We start from the raw sequence: 18,534 nt of genomic DNA, 5'->3' as shown, positions 1-18,534 counted from the left end.
GATGTTTGTGGCCTGATGCCACCACATCCCATTTCTCCACCTCTAGAAACCAATGATATGGAGTTGGAATAGAGAATTACACCATATTAAGCAAGGTAGATTTTATAGAGGGGAAGAAACATGGAAGCTGAGCACATGATAGCCATTTTCAGTGGCAACCAGAAATCTAGCATTCTGTCTAGCACAATCCATATTTTTGTGGTGACTTGAACAAGAAATCTATCTCTCATCTTATGTTTCTGCGGGAATAGACTTACAATCTAATTATGGAATCAATCACCTTTATCAGCTAGTTTTAAAAATTGATGTATTGTAATGCCTTTTACACTGGAATGATTCTTGTGCTGAACACTTTGTCATTCTTTTTCTGATGATAAAATCATTACTGTCAATTCTTAACTATGCCTATATTACACCATTATAGCTGCTTTATGTTATTGGCTGTGGTCCACAAACCACTTAAGAGGACTTTCCCTTAAAACAATTAATGCATGTTTGTATGTTCCATTCACAAAAGCAGGAGTCATTCTTGCAAGATGACCAATATGTTGACCTTCCCCATTCAGCCATGTATGTACATGCATGAACAATACCCATAGCAGCAATAAAAATACAACTTGCTGACATTCCAACCCCTTGATGTAACTGGGGCCACCACTGGGTTTAACTCACATGTATTCTAACTTATTTATGGATACGTTGTTGTTGTTAGTTGCGAAGTCATGCCCGACCCATCGCGACCCCATGGACAACATTCTTCCTGTCCAACCCCCCCCCCCCGGAGTCCACCTAAGCTCACACCAACTGCTTCAGGGACTCCATCTAGCCACCTCATTCTCTGCTGCCCCTTCTTCTTTTGCCATCTATTGTTCCCAGCATTAGACTCTTCTCCAGGGAGTCCTTCCTTCTCATTAGGTGGCCGAAATATTTGAGTTTCATCTTCAGGATCTGGCCTTCTAAAGAGCAGTCAGGGTTGATCTCCTCTAGGACTGACCAGTTTGATTGCCTTGCGGTCCAAGGGACTCGCAGGAGTCTTCTCCAGTACCACAATTCAAGGGCCTCAATTCTTTGGTGCTCAGCATTTCTTATGGTCCAACTTTCACAGCCATACATTGCAACTGGGAAAACCATAGCCTTGACTATATGCACTTTTGTTGGCAGGGTGATGTCTCTGCTTTTTAGTATGCTATCTAGGTTTGCCATAGCTTTCCTCCCCAAGAGCAAGCGTCTTTTAATTTCTTGGCTGCAGTTCCCGTTTGCAGTGATCTTGGAGCCCAGGAAAATAAAATCTGTCACTACCTCCATTTCTTCCCCATCTATTTGCCAGGAAGTGAGAGGACCGGATGCCATGATCTTAGTTTTCTTAATGCTGAGTTTCAAGCAAACTTTTGCACTCTCCTCCTTCACCTGCATCAAGAGGCTCTTTAGTTCCTCTTCACTTTCTGCCATTAGAGTGCTATCATCTGCATATCTGAGGTCGTTGATATTTCTCCCAGCAATCTTAATTCCAACTGGTGATTCATCTAGGCCCGCTTTCTCATGATGTGCTCTGCATATAAGTTAAATAGGCAGGGCGACAGTAGACAGCCTTGCTGAACTCCTTTCTCAATTTTGAACCAATCAGTGGATCCGTGTCCAGTTCTCACTGTTGCTTCTTGACCCACATATAGGTTTCTCAAGAGACAAAGAAGATGGTCTGGTACTCCCATCTCTTTAAGAACTTGCCACAATTTGTTGTGATCCACACAATCAAAGGCTTTAGCATAGTCAATGAAGCAGAAGTAGATGTTTTTCTGGAACTCCCTAGCTATGGATACATTAACTAGATACAAAAGAGAATACGTTACTATGCATTTAGTAGTGTGTAGAGAGGAAGCAACTTGAGGAATTACACTACTTGAAATTCCTTTTCAATACAGTTTTTAAAGTTATAAAAATCCTGACCTCATTTGCATCAGATTTCCTTGATGAAATTCACAAATTCCATTGGGTGTATACATTTCCATCATCTCTAATTATCCAAGATAGTCTAAATTTTGTTGTGCTTTTAAAGCTGGTTCACTATTTCTCATGGCCTTTACAACAGGGCTAGGTAACCTGGGTGCCTTCCAGATTCTTAGGCTGCAAGTCCCATCAGCCTCATCCAATGTGGGATGATGAGGTTGTAGTCCCAAGCACTGGGAACACCATTGCTTCTATTCCTCATTTGCCTGTCTCCTAAGACTTCCTGAAGAAACTTCCCAGCCCACCAACCTAAAGCACCTTCCGATCCCTCAAGCAAACATTTAGTTGATAAGACTTTGGACAGAAACTTTTATTTCCTGGCATTAGTCCTCTGTTAATTTTATAGCTACATACTTACCATGAACTCACACTAATGTAAACTGATTTGGAATAGGGACAAGCAGCACCAGGGCTTAGGACACAGGGAGTTCAACACACCCGTCAGCCCTTCACAACATTGCCATTGAAAGAACAGGGCAATGTCTCACAACCACAAATGCAATGAAGCTTTTTTCCACATCCAGAAACAGCTCAAATTATAGCCAAGCTGCAACCAGGACAGCCCATGCAGCCCTTTAACTCGGATTCCTACAGTGGGAAAGGAAGACGCAGTGACAGCTGTCACCCTGCAGCTCCTTCACTGTCCTACATCCCCTCCTACAGCAAGGCACCAACACACTCATCCACGAATGGCAAGCAAGAGCAGGACAAGAGCAGTTACAGCTGCATCTGTCTGAGCAAGTTTAAACAGAAAAGCAGTACAGAATGTTTGCCACTCAATCCTATTCTCTCCTCTTACTTTTATGATCCTGCTAGTAGCTGGGAAGCTCATCCCTATCTGACATTAAGTATAGTTACAGTCATATCTCACTTGAACATCTCTTAAATCTGTTGATCCCAGTTCTCCGCTAGTCCACACAACCAACATGGGAATTCCAAGGTCAGTAGGCAGTACGTAGTAAACACACAGAGCTGTGCCACCACCACTACTTGTTATTGCAGACACTGCTTTGCATTCTCACTTCTGATTCAGTATGGAAGTTATCAGACTAGCAGACTGAGAAGCTCCTGGTTCAATATGCCTTTTGTTGGCACTCATAGTTCCAGAGTTGTGAGTCCATTCCTTCCAAAAAGAGAACAAGCTTTAGATATTATTTAAGATGCCACAAGGCATTTAGCTGGTTTGTAGCAAAAGGCTGACTCAGCTAACCCACTGAAAACTAAAATGCCTTCTTTCTGTCCCTTGAACAACTGCCAGTTCTGGTCTCTGTGCCAGAAGAAGCCTCCCCTGTTGCATTCAGCAGATGAAATTTCTACTAACAAAGCAAGAATTGGCTAGAAGTTACGTGGCAGTCCTGAAATATACTTGCAGCTAACACAAAATCTAGCTCAGCACTTAATGCATACACACACACACTGTCTTAAATACAGGCAAGCTTCCTGGGTAGATTGTAGAAATGATCTATCTTGACTTCAGCAAAGCTTTTGGCAAAGTGCCCCATGATATCCTGATTAGTGAGTTAGAGAAAAGCAGGCTAGATGGAACAACTAGTTGGCTACTCCAAGGCACCTTTTCAAAATGGGGAGAAGCAACAAGTGGGGTACTGCATGGCTCATAACCCTGAGCTCAGTGCTCTTCGACATTTTAATTCGTCATTTTATTGAGGAAGTACAAGGGGGAGTTTCTCAAATCTGTATATGACACAACATTGGATGGAATAGCTAGTTAACCTGGAAGGCAAACAAATTCAAAGTGATTTTGATGAGTTGGAACATTAAGTGAAATCCACAGAATTAAATTAAATTTAATTGGGACAAGTGCCAAGTTCTGCACCTAGGAAAAATAAATCAAATGCATAGTTACAAGATGTAGAATACTTGGCTCAACAATACTGCAAATGAGAAGGACCTAGAATTCAGGTAGATCTCAAGCTGATTATCAACAAAGTGATGTGGATACCAAAAAAGACCAATGCTATTGAGGGCTGCATTAGTAGAAGTATCACTTCCAAATCATGTGAAGTACCAGTTCCCCTCTACTCAGCTTTGATTAGGCCTCATCTTGAGTCTAGCACCCAGTTCTGAGCACCACAGTTTAAGAAAGATGCAGACAAATGGAAAAAACATCAGAAGATGGCAATAAAGATGATCAGGAGACTGGAAAGCCATGTGAGATTGAAAGAATTGGGCATGTTTTGTCTTGAGAAGACTAGAAGGAGATATGATCGTTCTCTTGGAGTACTTGAAAGGCTGTCACACAAAGGAGTGCCAGACTCTCTTCTTGACATGGAATAACAGGCTCAAACCACAGGAAGCCAGATTCCAGCTGAACATCCGGAAAAGCTTCCGGAGAGAAACAATGGAACCAATTGCCAGGGGAGGTTGTGGGCTCCCCCCACTGCAGGCCCTCCAGCTGCAGCTGGAGAGCCATTGCTTCGGGCTGCTTTAACCTGGAGAAAGGCAGTGACTAGGGACTTGGATCCCATGCCCTTATTGGCCTCATCTTACTCTACTATCCTATGAAACTGTAAACCTGCTGTAAACACAGGACAGCAGCCTAAGTGGCTGACTGGGTTCCCTGTGGATTTTCACTCTGAAATACAGCTCTCTCTCAGTCCAGGGTTTTCACTAAATGGCCATGTGTGGCTGGCTGCACTTGCTGCCATCAATCATCCGTGAGTACCTTCTTCGCTACTCTGCCTCTTTCGCACTTTCTGCTGTTTCAGATCTTCTCCCATTTCAGGAATCAAACAGCATGCTGGCCGTCCGTCAGCAACCTCTTATTTTTTTTCCGTTTCAGATCCACGCCCAGGCATCAATGGGAAGCATCGAAGTGTTTTAGCCCTGATAACGGTGCAGCAGCATCGAATGCCAGAACATCTGAGAGCTCACAGTACACTGGGCAGTTACGTTCTCAAGTCTGATGAAATGTAATTGCGATGTGTATCAGGTTCATAGTCTGTGTTAAAATAAAAATTCAGATGAACCTATCCCTGATTTTCTGGGATATGGTATACTGGTGATGAAATGCAGCACGATAACAATGGTACGTTGCGGCTGCCTGCTTCATGCTATGAAAACTGCCGTCCTTCTGCATGCAAAAATTCCACTTGAATAAAGTTATGTTTATACTGCGTTTGAACTTCATTTGGTTTGTTTACAGAGAAAAAGCATCTGGCTTTACTTAAATTTCCAGACAACACTAGCCATGTATTCTCCAAGTCACATAAAAACAAGAAGATGCAACCATTCCTGCTCCTCCCTTGCAGACACACACAATAAACCAGTTGTGCCTTACAGAAAGATGTTAATTCATGCTGTTTTAAGAGGATGGATCCAAAATGATCAGAGTAAGCAGCTGCTTCCCTTCAAAATGTTGCCATGTAGGTAATCTGCCTCTGGTCCGGAGAAAAGAGTACAACCCAGTTCATCTAAATCAGAGGTGAAGAGCATTTTTCAGCTCAAAGGCCACACTCCCTTTTGGATAACTGTTTGGGGGGCTACAGGCAAGAAGAAGGTGGGGCTGCCCCACATTTTCCCTCTTTCATACATACACACATGCACACAATCTTTCACCAGGATCAAAAACTCTCCCCCCACCCACCCACCCCAATTTTTAGCATTAGCAGCAAAGACCTAGTTAGGCCCCTGGGGTGGTAGCGTGAGTGTGGGTTGCAGCACACCTGGAAGAGAAGCAATCTCCTTTCCCAGAAGCATTGCAAACCCAATGCATCCCAACATGCAGAAAACAATTAGGCTTCAAAAGCCCCATTGCTACAGGAAGGCAGGGGACGCAGGCAGCAGCCACAGATTAGACAGGCTGGTTACACAAACAATTCTAAACACTGCAATTGTAAACAGGTCTCCTCACTGGTCGTGCTTATTGGCTTCACTGAAACTTATCTTCAGGTCAGTGTATAAAGGTTTGCAACCTTAATTTGGAGAAAGAAGAATTCTGTTGCATTGCAATCACATCCTTCTCATGAAATTTTACTTTGAAATGAAGTTTAGAAAATAAAGATAACAATGCATGCATAATAATATAACAGGGTCACTAAAAACAAAGAAATTCATTAATTTTAATTTTTAGTCTATAACTAATACCCTTGTGGAATATCTATAGTAAAACAGTCTAAGTCAAAGCTCAATAGCTAACTAAAGAATAAAACAGAATTTGCACAACTTATCAAAGGGGTGTGTAAGAGACTATGTTTTATTTTGTGTATACTACTCAGATAAAATGCAGGCCCCTGCACTATCATCTTATCAAATACTTTTCTAAATGTGATACAAGTCCAAAATAAAAGTGTGATTGATTTTGTGCTCACCATAAGTTTGCCATACACATCCAAAGTATAACCATGCTCCAATCCTTGGTACTTTCTTGGCGTTAAGTCCCAATTACTGCAGTGCAGCATATTTCCACTTTAGTGTGCTTTGACTCACAGTCTTACTGAGAAGTGAATTCCATTTAGATCTGTGAGACTTCCATTGGTGGGGGCGGGGGCGGGGGCGAGGGAGGGGAGGAGAAAATCAGTTACCTCTACTGCGGTTATTACTGCAAAATGTCCCACATACTAACGCTAAGCCTGTAAAGAACCTGTCATGTTGGCAGAAGTGCCATTTCACAACCTGGAAATTTGATCTCTTTAAAAGTAAAATTAATTTAAAGACACAATAGGTAAGGCTTCTTGGTCCCTTCCCTCCCTATTCCTGTTATCCGAGTCCACTAACAGATTGGAAAGAATGGCAAATGACAGTACAGGCAAAGAGTGGTAGGAAAAGCACTGCAGCTGTTGGATTTTGCACTTCATCAGGTGTGAACCAACTGATGTATTTATTTAAATGTTTTTATTTGCTCTTCAGTCAAAGCAAGGCTTCTACAGAAGCTTAGAAACAAACAGTCAAACAAGAAGTCCCCTACCCTCAGGCTTTTGATTTAAAAAAGGCGATGGCTAGGGAAGAGGGGGAAATGAACCAGCTTTCCAGCCGGTTTAATAGAATGGCTCTGCTTTACCTCTTGTCTCTCTCCCTGTCTCTGTGCAGCCTCAGTCATCTGCAAGCTCTACCCATATGGCATCCTCGCTCCAAACAACGAGCATTTTGAGTTGATAGATGCTTTCAGAAGGCAGCCAGGTATTAGGTCAGGGATGAGGGTGTCTGCTTATAGGGGCAGAGGGAGAGGACAAGTCTTCCCTCCCCAGTACCAATCATGAAGTCTTTCTGACTGCAGCAAGACCAGCCACCGTGCTGCACCTGCCCTGCCTATCTCCAGGCTCAGTTTCAGCCCCAGGACAGGACAGGAGGGGAGAACATGGAACAAGCCGGCAGGCAGCAGCACAGCTAGGCTCTTCCACGCTGAAGTGGCTCTGGGAAGTGCACCTCCGCCCTCCAGTTCCCCCAGCAGGGGCAGGTGTGGCCCAGCCAGGAGAGGACAGTCACTGCGACTCAGGAACTGGAGCTGGGGGGGATTCTGTTCAGCTGAGAGCGGCTGCAGTGGGGTAGGCTGGAGGCCACGAGGGATCGCGAGGCCAGCCGCCTGGCAGCTCAGCCAGATAGCACTGCTGGCTTGCTAGCTTGTGGGAAGGCCAGCCCCCTGAAGCAAACAGGCAGAAGCATGATGGGCCCTCTCACTGAAAGCCCCTGACTTCACATCTGGTTGCACCTGGCATGAGCCCCTGGCTCAATAAGCTGTTTTCCAGCTCAGCAGTGAGGTGGGGGAAGGATATGCTCACTCAAGTCATGGCAGCTTGGTTCACAGGGACTGGCTGACTTTCACTTCTGTGCATCAGACTGCAGCCTTTTGTGTTTCCATGCAGCTGCTATAATAGGGGCAGTTTTAAAATGTAGATGCTGAGGTTGCAAGATCAACTTACATAAATGTGTGCATTTTTGTTCCCCAGAAGATTTTTAAAATTCACATTTAATGCCAAATAGGCGTGCATATAATTGCCATCTTAAGCCTGATTCCGACCCTGCTTTTTCAGCAGTAATTTATAGGGACTTATTGAGATTTATTTATAGAATGTATAGATTTATTTATAGAATCCTAATAAGTGTAGGATTCTACCACAAGGGGTGACCTACTCCTAATACCTGCTGGCTTTTTGTGCCTTAGGTCCACAATCTCCAGTAAACATTCATAGCGTTGGGCCCTTAATTCTGGTTATGCAGCAGTACCTTTCGCCCACCAGGATGGCATACAAAAGGTGTTGCTTTTATTGTAAAAAAAGAAAAAAGGATGCCATACAAAAGGTCTTGCTTTTATTGTAAAACCATCCCGCACTACACTAGTAGTTGGACTATATATAAAAGCTTTAAATAAAGAAATACATAATACATACAAATTCATGCCTGCGTACTTAAAGAAAACTGTTAGTCCACAGGTGTGTTGCAGCAATAAATGGTATGTGGGAGAATTAGAACTACATACTGTTGTGCAGCTTTGCCCCCGTCTCCTGGATGAATTCTTGCAGGTGCCCGTGGATCTGAAGACTCCCAGACCCAAGGCCTATTCCAGCCCTCCCAGGGACCCCCAGCTGGCCACACCTCATTTCCTCATGTCAGAGTCTGGGGCCTGAGAAGCAGGAATCAAGGCCGATACACTGGGATGTAGCCAAGAGTGTCCAAGACAAGGCCCAAACACTGTCCAAAGTCCAGTAGAGAACACAGAGGCAAGGGGCAGGGCAAAGTGATGAAGCAGGAGTAAGTCTTAGCGCAAGACAAGGGTTATGATCAAGCCAAGGGTCAGGAACCAGGAAGAGAACAGTGCTGGGAGCTGGTACCTGAGGCAGGATAACTGAGCAGAGTTCAGGGGCGGCAAAGGTATGGTAACAAGGCAAGGCAAGGCCTGAACCAGTGGCAAGAAGCCGGCACTGGAACACACAACAGCAGGCAGAAAAACCTACTGGTCAAGCAGCTAGCAATGCGAAGCTTGCTGTCACATAGCTCCAGATTTCCCAGCTGACACTCATCAGAAGGCTGAGGGCTCCAGCAGTGAGCCTGGTCCCAGCCCCGCAATCACTACAGTGACCATTCTGCTTCTGGTCACCAGGTGGAGCCGCAGAACTGCCCAGGTCCTGACGCTGCAACCAGCATGCATTTACCGGTTTCCTGGCTTTTGTGCACATTCCCTCCATTCGCAGATGGTGAAATGCCTCTCCTAAGGCAGTAAGTGGGCAAGTTCACACAAAGCAGCAGCCCCCTGGGAATTTTAGCCAAGTACTGTAACTGTTATTCCCCCTGCATCCAACACACGCTCCACCCTGAGGAAGGCGAGGTATCTCCTCCCTGCCCCTGGTCTTCCTTTAGAATCCCAGGAAGCCCCACAAGTGCCACCTGGTTGGACCGCCCGCCTCACCCACACCCTGGCCAGGTCTCCCACCTCTTGTGCCACCTGGCTGGATCATCAAGCTGTCCGCCTCACACAGTGGCACAACACATCACCTCTCGTGTGAGCCTGTGCACTGCTCCGTGCCCCTGCCTCTCGCACTGGGTGTTGTGCTGCAGCTGGTGACAAGCTGGGTTGTGCAGCAGGCAGCACGAAAAACGGGCTTGGCCAGGGTCTCTTTTCCAGGGGAAAGAGGCCTGTCTGAGCGTCCTGCCCTGCCCTGCCCTGCCCATATCTTATCCTACTCCTCCAGCAGTATTAACCACAAATGGGCATGAGAAACAGCTGGTACATGTCACAGGCTCTTCTTGCTGCTTCTGGCTCATGGCACCCCTGCTCACTGCCTCCACTCTTTCATTGCATAGCAACCATTTTACATTTACTACTGTCCATGTGCAAAACTGATTCCATGGGGCTCAGACTGGCCTGGCATACATGAACAACTGAAATGTCTTTTTATAATATAGGTATACTTTACTTAAATAGGAAAAAATGAGGGTGGCGAAAACAGTTTTATTTTCTCCTTTCCAGAAACACAAGTCCAGATGTGTCCAAATTGGAAAGATTGAGTGTAGGGGATTTTTTTTGTTTTGCTTTTCCTGGTTAGTTGAAACTCTACTGACAACTCAGTTTTCTGTTTTCTCCTCTTGCATTTCTTCCAGGGAGAATAAACAGCCAATGCACGAGGGTTTAGGAAACCAGCAACTTGTATATTCTGCTTTGATTAATGCAAAGAGTCACTGGACAGAGTCCAGATATGCTGATTCCCCTGACATGAGAGAGGACACTAGATTAGGCTGGACACAGCCTTTTGATCCAATGATGCACAACTGTTTAAGTTGTAATTTTGGTGAATGCCAAAAAAGGCCTTCATTTTGTATGGAGTCCAAATGTTCCAGATGTTTGCAAGAATCATATGTTGAGTGGGTGCTTTATGAAAGAAACAAGAGCCTATGTTTGCAACCATTGCTATTTTTTCAAAGGTTGAGGCTACATTACCTGTTGTGTACCCCCAAAAATTAAACAAACCATTTACTGTAACCATAGAGTGCTGGATGAGATCAGTTTCCCCAACATGGTGCCCCCTTGATCTTTGGGTCACAGCTCCCAGAATTTCAAACCACTGGCCATGCTGGCTGGGGCTGATGGGAGTCGAAATTGAAAAAAGCTGGATGGCACAAGGTTGAGGAATGTTAGACATGGCGCTGTGGTCCAGCAAGTTAATGCTGGTGTTCTTGGTGGGATACAAGGCTGTGACCCTCAGGTAAGTTACTACCTCCCAGCATCAGCTCTTCCTCTGTCAAAGGGAACAACCACAGAAAGGTGTGACAGTGACACCTATTCTCGTGGATTTCCCCCGTCACCTCATATTTAGAGATACGCTTCCTCTGAACATTTTATTTAACTGCTAAAGCCATTTATTGGCATGTATCCTGGTCCTATACAGAGCAGACAGGTCTGTGAGCCCAGCAGCCTCAATGGCTTCCTCTGCCTAATTCTGCATAGAACAAAGTGGCTGCCCTCCAAGATTCTGCCCCATCTGCTTTCAAGGACACCCCTTCTGAGCTGTCATAAGATCCCACAAGTTATTTACATGTTAGTCCACATCCAGTGCAATCCATCACCTTCATCAGGAAATGAAAAACTACCCAGGGTCAGTGCAAAGTCACCTGCTGAAGCCCGTGCCTCCGCCGGGGACCCACCGCCAACCACCACATCCGGCTGAAGCTTCGGTTCTTGCTTTGTCTCCTCTCTTATCTCAGATTGGGATGGACCATGTCATAATCTTTTCTGCCATTTATGCCCCTGCATTGGAACACCGGACACAAAAGCTGCTTTTTTCCAGGGGAGACTATTAATTTGCTTACTTATAAAATATGCAGTGCCTTCCTTCCTTCCTTCCTTCCTTTCTTCCGTCTGTCCTTCCTTCCTTCTGTAGGTGAGCCCTCTCCTTGACCAGGCACCTCAGGAGCCTCATCCTTTGAAAATGGAGGTTTGGAGTCCTGGACCACAACATATTTGGGAACTTTTTGCTGAGTGTGCCATCAAGGCTGGCAAAGAGCTCCATAAAGCTGGTCGCTCGTGTTCTAACTTTTTAATTAGTTCTAATAAAGCAGGATGAAGAATCTCATGCATGGGACCAAATCCGGCCTCTGTGATTCCTCAGTTGGCCATGCCCCTTTTCCCAGGCTGCACCCCCATTTCCCCAAATGTTGTATTTTTCCTATTCCCAAAAGCTGAAATGTTTCTGATAGGGTGCAGCAGATCAAAAGATGTGCAAACAGAGGGAAATGGGTTTCCATCCATTTCTTCAAGCATGCTGTGTCATGTAGCCTCCTCAGACCCATCACTCTTCATAGCTATGAGGTCACAGCCTGGGCTGGGTCCCTGGATCTTTGGGCCATAGCAGAGGCCCATGCTTGGAACTTGACTAACTGCCAAAACCACTTACTGTAGATCCCAGCGGGATCTACAACTTGGCGTCATTTTTTGTCCCATCTGCCACTGCGGCTACAGGCTGCCCTGGCTCTCTGGCCCCAGTAAGCGAACGTTCCCCACCATCTGTGCCTGGTGAAGCATTCGCTCAACAGCATGTAAACAGAGGCGGGAGGCTGAAGCAGGGGCACTCAGTGCCAAGGATGGCCCTCCTCTAGGTCCAAGCGACGCAGCCACCTCAGGCTGAGGATCCTGGGTAGGGTGAGGGCAGCTGCCCCTGAGCTCAGGGCTCCTCTCTGTTGGGCCACGGACCAGCCCTCAGCTTGTCTGTTGCCCTCAGCTGCTGGGGAGAGCATTGCCTCTTCACTAGATCCTGCTGCTCCTCCAGGTCGCTTCTGCGGCCCCGTCTTATCGTTGCTCGCAGGCAGCAGAGTACGTCTCTCTCCCTTTCTCTCCTTGCTTGATTTCTAGATTATAGCTCAGTGGTAGGCCAGATACTTGGCACACCCCGGTTTCGTCCCTGCCATCTCCAGGTACGTCTGGGAAATGCTATGCCGAAAAACACTCCTAGATCGCCAGTGCTAGACTGGGCTGGCAGGCAGCGTCCTAAATAAGAGGGGCCGCAGCTCCGTGGGTACAGAAGCTGGAAGTCCGGGTTCAGTCCCCGTGCTTCTCCAGCTAAGGCGAGGAACCCAGTGCCTGTGGCCCACCTTGCCCGGACTGGGCTACCTGGATCCGTGAGGCAACTTGCGCTGTTTCTCTCTTGGGGCGCCTGATCGCCCGGGTATTTTCGTCCGCGGCGGCTTTGGAGGGCTGCGCGCGCGCCTCTCCAAAAGGAGGTTTCTTTGCGAGGAGTGGGCGAGGTGCTATTCGGGACTTTACGGTAGGGGCACCCTCGCTCCTCCTCCCAGTGCTGGCCGCCGCGCTCGCGCGCCGCCAGCTCGCTCCTCGCGCACAATGCCTGGGGCGGCGAACGAGCGGCTTTGAAATGTCAAGCCTGGATCCAATTTGCTTGCGGGCGGGCGAGCGGGAGGATGGCGGCGGTGGCGGCGGCGGCGGCGATGAGTGGCGGTGAGGCGGCGTCTCCCCGGGGCTGAGGCTGCCGCCGCCCCGCGCACAATGAAACTCTACTGCAAAGTGGTGTCCCTTGCGCTCTGCCTGGGGACGCTGCTCTTGCTTTACCTCTTCGTGGGCGGCGGCGGCGAGGCGCCTCTGAAAGCTGCTGTCCGGGAAAGTCTCTCCGTAGCGCCCGGGGGGGACCTGGTGGTGGCCCAGGCACATTTCCGACCCATCCCGGCTGCGGAGCCAGCGGAGGAAGAGGCAGCTCAGGTTTCCAAGAGGCGGCGGCGGCAGCGGCAGCAGCCGCCGCCGCCGCCGCCGCAGCCACGTCTCCACAAAAAGACAGGCAAACGGAGCGCGGCGAAAGCGAAGTTTGCAAACCTTAGGTAAAGCCTCCTCTCTCTCGTACGTGCTGTCGTTCTCTGCTTTGCGTTGCCTTTTGAATGCCGATCGCGGATGAGCGCTGTAGGGTTTTCAATGAGGAGGGTGGGTTCCGGGCTTTGCAAAGCGTGGGGGTCCGCTTGCATCCTGAGCCTGGACCCTTTGACTTGGAAGGAAATGGAGCTTCTTGCTGATTTAACCACATTTCCGACTTAACGTGTTTTCCCTCATAGTAGTCCCAGCTCCCTGTCTGGATATATATGAGAATTCCATGAAGTTTACTGGAATTACTTTGAAGAAGGTTGGGGGTCAAAGCCTTGAGGTAATCTTTACCGGGTACGGACGAGCACGCAGCCCACTATACCGTGAACGTAACAATATATGAAAGGGATGCGTCAAAAGACACACATACGAGGGTATGCTTGAAGGGTCCAGCGACTGGCCTGGCAGCGGAGAATAGGCCCTTTTCGCCTGTGCTTTATGGTTCATAGTCTATAATGCCAGCTGATTGTGTTAGTATTTTAAGGCTGCTGCCCCCTCGAGCTGAGATAGCTGAGCATGACTGCGTACCTCTTGCCCTTGTTCTGAGTAACATGTGCACTTTTTGGAGAAAGATGGGAGCACAGTCTTTTAGCTTGCTCAGCTTATGTATAATCTGAAGAGGACATCAGAATGCCAGTCTGAAATGGCATAGGCCAGGTGCCTTGCCCCGTGGGGTCATACCTGAATGCAAACTGTGAAGTAATCACATTGAGAGATTCACTGGATCACAGTATATCTTGCAGGCTGACGCCTATTTATTGATGTGGGTAACATACATCGTGTGATGACTTGATGTATAATACAAAACACATAGATCATTTCCAGAAGGTTTTTTTGAACGAGCATTGGTGTCATCCTCTGTTTAATTCATTTAATGAAAACTTTGGGCCCCTGCCTGCTCAGATTATCTTGTTGTTGGTTTTACTACATGAAGTTGATGATAAATAAAGTACCCTGGTACCTTATTTGGGTTCTATGCCCCAATTCCTGACCAATGTATTTGCCTCAAATGAGCACTGGGAATTTAGTTTCACAACTTCCAGAACCCACGGTTTTGAATGTCCTGTGTGAATCAGCTTTTGGGTCCAAGTGGGGCTCACCTTAGGTCTGTTCACTGCTGCAGAGAAAATGTCCAGGGCAGAAAAATTTCTGGGACTGTATTGTTGGAGGAAAGAATAATGAGATTTCTCAGTTCAGTATGTCTCCTGTAATGTTATGGATTTCCAGATGCACTTACATCTCTTTTCTCATCCTTTGGCCTAGTGAATGGATTGATAGCTCTTTTAAAATAAGCTTGAAACATAATTTTAAACTAGTTAAAAAGAATATTCTCCTTGATTGATTGCCTTTTGAAAGCAATGTTAATATTAGATGCAAAACACTCTTGACTTTGTTTTTTTCAACTGGTCAGTTAAAAACAGACTTTACAATAAAATTGCATTAAACCGAAGCAGAATAGTGATATCTGCAATAGTGTAAATGTTTTGGAGTAACAGTGCAACATCCCCATTTCTGTACTCTTGAGGTCCAAATGTGTAGAGGCACAGAAGTTCTGTGTCTGGCATCCCCTGGCATCCCCTGGCATCCCCTGGCTCTTTAATTTTTCTGGCAAGAAACACTGGTAATGAAGGAGAATTTCAATCAGGATACTGGTTTTAGTGGAAGAGGGCCTGCTCCCCATGGATATCAAATTCACATCCACTGCAGATGCTTTTTGACCCCTTAAAGAAAACACACTTTGAGGGGGCCATTTTTACACACAGGTAAAAAATGTGAGAGGAATGTCATCTCAGCAAAAGAGAAATCAGCCTTGGAAAACAGTGATTGAATTTGTTTTTTTTCTAAACCAGCCTTCCCCAATCTTGGTAAGACCACAGCTCCCATCACTGCTGAGTGTCATGGGTATTGTAGTCCAACACAGCTGGTAGGTGGCTTTTGGAGGAAGAGTGGCCTAACCACTGCTACCAATTAAATTATGGTGGTAATTGAGAATACCTCTGTCAATATAAAAGCTAAATTAGTGAAATTTTGAAAGATTTTGCATATCTTAATTCAATCATCAGTTCAAAGATAGACTGTAGCCAGGAAAGTATACAATGGTAAAGAATTGAAGGGGCAGCAATGAATTAGAAAAGATAGTCAAATGTAAGGATATTTCAGTGGAAACCAAAGCCAAAATCAACACTGTTGTGTTCCCAAGCACTATATATGGGTGTGTGAGCTGGATGGTGAATGAAGCTGATAGGATAACTATGACAATTTGTCCGCATGGTCCTGGAGGAGAGCTTTGCGACAGAATCCTAACCCCAGCCTTAACCCTGGACCAACAGAAAGGCAAACTAATGGGTCCGAGATCAAATCACACTTGAACTTGCCCTGGAAGCAAAACAATGAAAACTGAAACTGTCATACTTTGGGCAGATCATGAGAAGACAAGACTGCCAGAAAAAGTTGAAGGCAGAGGAAGAAAAGGAAGATGAAACAGAAAATGGGTAGATGTAATAAAAGAAGCCACAGGCTTGATTTTACAAGAGCTGAGCAGGACTGTCAGGGTTGGGGCACTCTGGGGGGCAGTCATTCAGAGGGTCTCCATACGCTGGAAATGACTTGGCAGCACAACAACAACAACTTCGCTGCCTACCACTTGTCGAGCACACTAGTGTATCAAGATGAAAACAGAATATCATGACAGGTGTGTGGCTGCATGATGTTAGTAGAATAATATGAAGCTGAACAATTAACTGAACAGTCAACATACCTTTAATTTAGACACTAATTAGAGTGTTTTAATATAATTGCAATTAGAAAAACATACTGCAATTTATGCCTGTTATGCTACTTTAAAAAAACGGCAGTGAAGCTGAAATGCTAGAAAATAATAGGCTTTTAATTCAAGGAAGTATAGATAATTGCTATGTGCTTTCTCTGGATTGGAAAACAGCTCTCCCATCCCCTTTCTAGCTCAGTGTGACCTCATCTATCAAGTAAATTCTGTGTGCCTTTGATTCATGATTTCACAGAAATGTTCTGAATGAAAGACTGACCCATTCTCCAAGATTGTATTCTTTGCCTTATTAAAGCGGCTGGTTTCGTTACCAGCATTGTATCTGATTGAGAGCAAGGGATGTTTACTGTGGCTAGGCATGGATCATGAACTGAATTCAAATTGGTATATTAAGACAGGATTATTCTCCATTAGCAACTGTACCTCCTGAAGTCATTTTTCTTCAGAGCATATCTCTTAAATTATCATGGACAGTTAGACAGTTAGTGCAGACTGAATGCAGAGCTAGCATAAGAAAACTTCCCTGGAAAGGTGAAGATAGGATGCAATCCTGTTCTTCAGTCATGCTGGCTGAAGGGGTGATGGCAGCCTTCCTCTGAAGCCCTCTAGAGGTTCAGGACTTCAACTCCCATCACCACCAGCTGCAATGGCCAATGGCTCCAGCCCACTTCTTATCTCCGTGACAGGTGGTTACAGAGCGGGCAATGGCATTCCTAACCCAAGAGATGCAAGGGGAACTGCCTGCTGCCCTGCTGTCTGTCAGGCCTTGCTCAGTGCACGGGAGCCTTGCCTAGGTGACCGCTGTGCCACACATGTCTTTCCCTTTCTGGCTCTCCACCATTCCAGAAGCTGCTTGGTCAGGTCTGGGACTCTGCCACATTGCTAGGGCATGGTGTGTACATGTATAGGACCATTTGACTTCCTCTAGATGGGACTCTGAAGGGGTCCGGAAGGAAACTTGATGCTACCAGGGCCATTCTACCATTGATGCTACCATTCCAAATGCAGCACATGGGTTCTTGGCATATATGACTGGATCATATACCCGTGCGATATATATGTCTTGTCTGTTGTGGTACTTGAGTGGGCAGTGCAAGACCATGCTGTTTGCAGAGTGGATTCGGGTCCAAGAAGCACCCTCATGTTTGTGGGCTGCCTTAACTGCCAAGGCCTTCCTAGGTGGCTTACAATAATTGCCTCAACAGCCGTTGTTGGCCAGGTGTGCATAAGTGAAAGGGTTTCTATTCCTCTTGGTAGGGACTGAACACAGACTTTCAGATTCCCAAGCCTGTGTCCAGTGGAGTGACCCATCAGAAGCTGCCTTGGCAGGTCTGGCTTCCCTTGTTACCCAACCCACTAACCCTCCTCCTTCCCTGCATGGCCAAATATTCTCTTTCCCTCTTGGTGGATCTTGAGCCCTTGCCCCCCAGGAAGGCCACAGGCATTCTCTGCAGGCCTCCTTCCAAGACAGGTGTCTCGAGATTGTGTTCTACATGCTCCCCTGCATGTCCTTTGTGTGATCAAAGACAGGCCTTGTGTGCGGGGTGTGGTGTGAGGGGAATGGAAGTTCTGAGTGCAGAGCTGTCCACGGATCCTGTTGCCCATGTCCTCTTGCTTATGTTGCTCACAATGGGGACTGCTGTGGTGCCGTTGTGTCTTGCAGGTTGCGTGTTGTGGGTGCAATGGGAGAATGCAATGGTATTAGCACAAGTGGATGGGCGCCTTCCGTGTCCAGCTGACATGGGGGCCTCTTAGTGACATCGTACATCGCCTCCACATCTTCCTTGCAAAATCTGCACAACTGCGCCATGTCGTCTGTGCAGCACAGGCAATCGTTGGTGGAAACCGGAAGCGTTTCTGTGAACTGTGGGTGTGGCTGCTACTTCTCCTTTACAGCAGTGCATTTTCTCCTTCCATTTCAAGCTGGCCAAGTACAGCTTAGCGCTGACTTCACACATGTGCAGTGGTGGCGTATCTCACCCTGACATATTTATTGAAATATTGGATTGCTCTGCAAGTCTCCCATTTAAATGAATACAAATTCTCTGATGTTCTGCAGTTTTATTTTATCTGGGTTTTATTTATTACCAAAGCTTACACCTTACAAAGTCTGGGTTGGCAGCTGCTGTTCATCACTGGAGAATGTGTCAGAATAAAGAAGCAGAGATACAGAATTTCCAGCTATCCATCTTCCTATGCATTGATAGTTTTTTGCCCAAATCTATATGGAAGAGTAGTTCAGTCTGCCCAAAGTTCTCCACTGATAAAAAAGTGAATAATGCCAGCGAGAAGACATGCATCCTCAAGTATTTACAGTGTCTAGCTGAAGTATGAACTCACCACCCTTTGCCTTTTCTTCATTTTATTGTGCCCCAAATTTAAGTTGATTTAATCAGCATTGTTGCCACTTTTCATGCACAAGATACGCAACACTGTG

The 18,534-nt window shown here is 46.3% G+C and overlaps 1 protein-coding gene across 3 annotated transcripts in view; it reads left to right on the top strand.

The window, feature by feature from the left end:
• Positions 1 to 12,308: 12,308 nt before the first annotated feature.
• GXYLT2 (glucoside xylosyltransferase 2) overlaps positions 12,309 to 18,534 on the top strand; it is a 30,112-nt gene continuing 23,886 nt past the window's right edge. Inside the window, exon 1 of one of the 3 annotated variants that reach the window (XM_044452030.1) lies at positions 12,309 to 12,363. The gene's annotated coding sequence lies outside the window, so the exon portion shown is untranslated. Of the gene's footprint in view, positions 12,364 to 13,195; positions 13,276 to 13,574; positions 13,593 to 18,534 lie in introns of those variants that run through there. The other 2 variants (XM_044452029.1, XM_044452031.1) reach the window with 2 other exon arrangements.

This window comes from Varanus komodoensis, unplaced genomic scaffold, assembly GCF_004798865.1.
Source record: "Varanus komodoensis strain SLA01 unplaced genomic scaffold, ASM479886v1 scaffold6_4, whole genome shotgun sequence".
NCBI lineage: Eukaryota > Metazoa > Chordata > Lepidosauria > Squamata > Varanidae > Varanus > Varanus komodoensis.
This window is presented reverse-complemented; position numbering and strand designations above follow the sequence as displayed.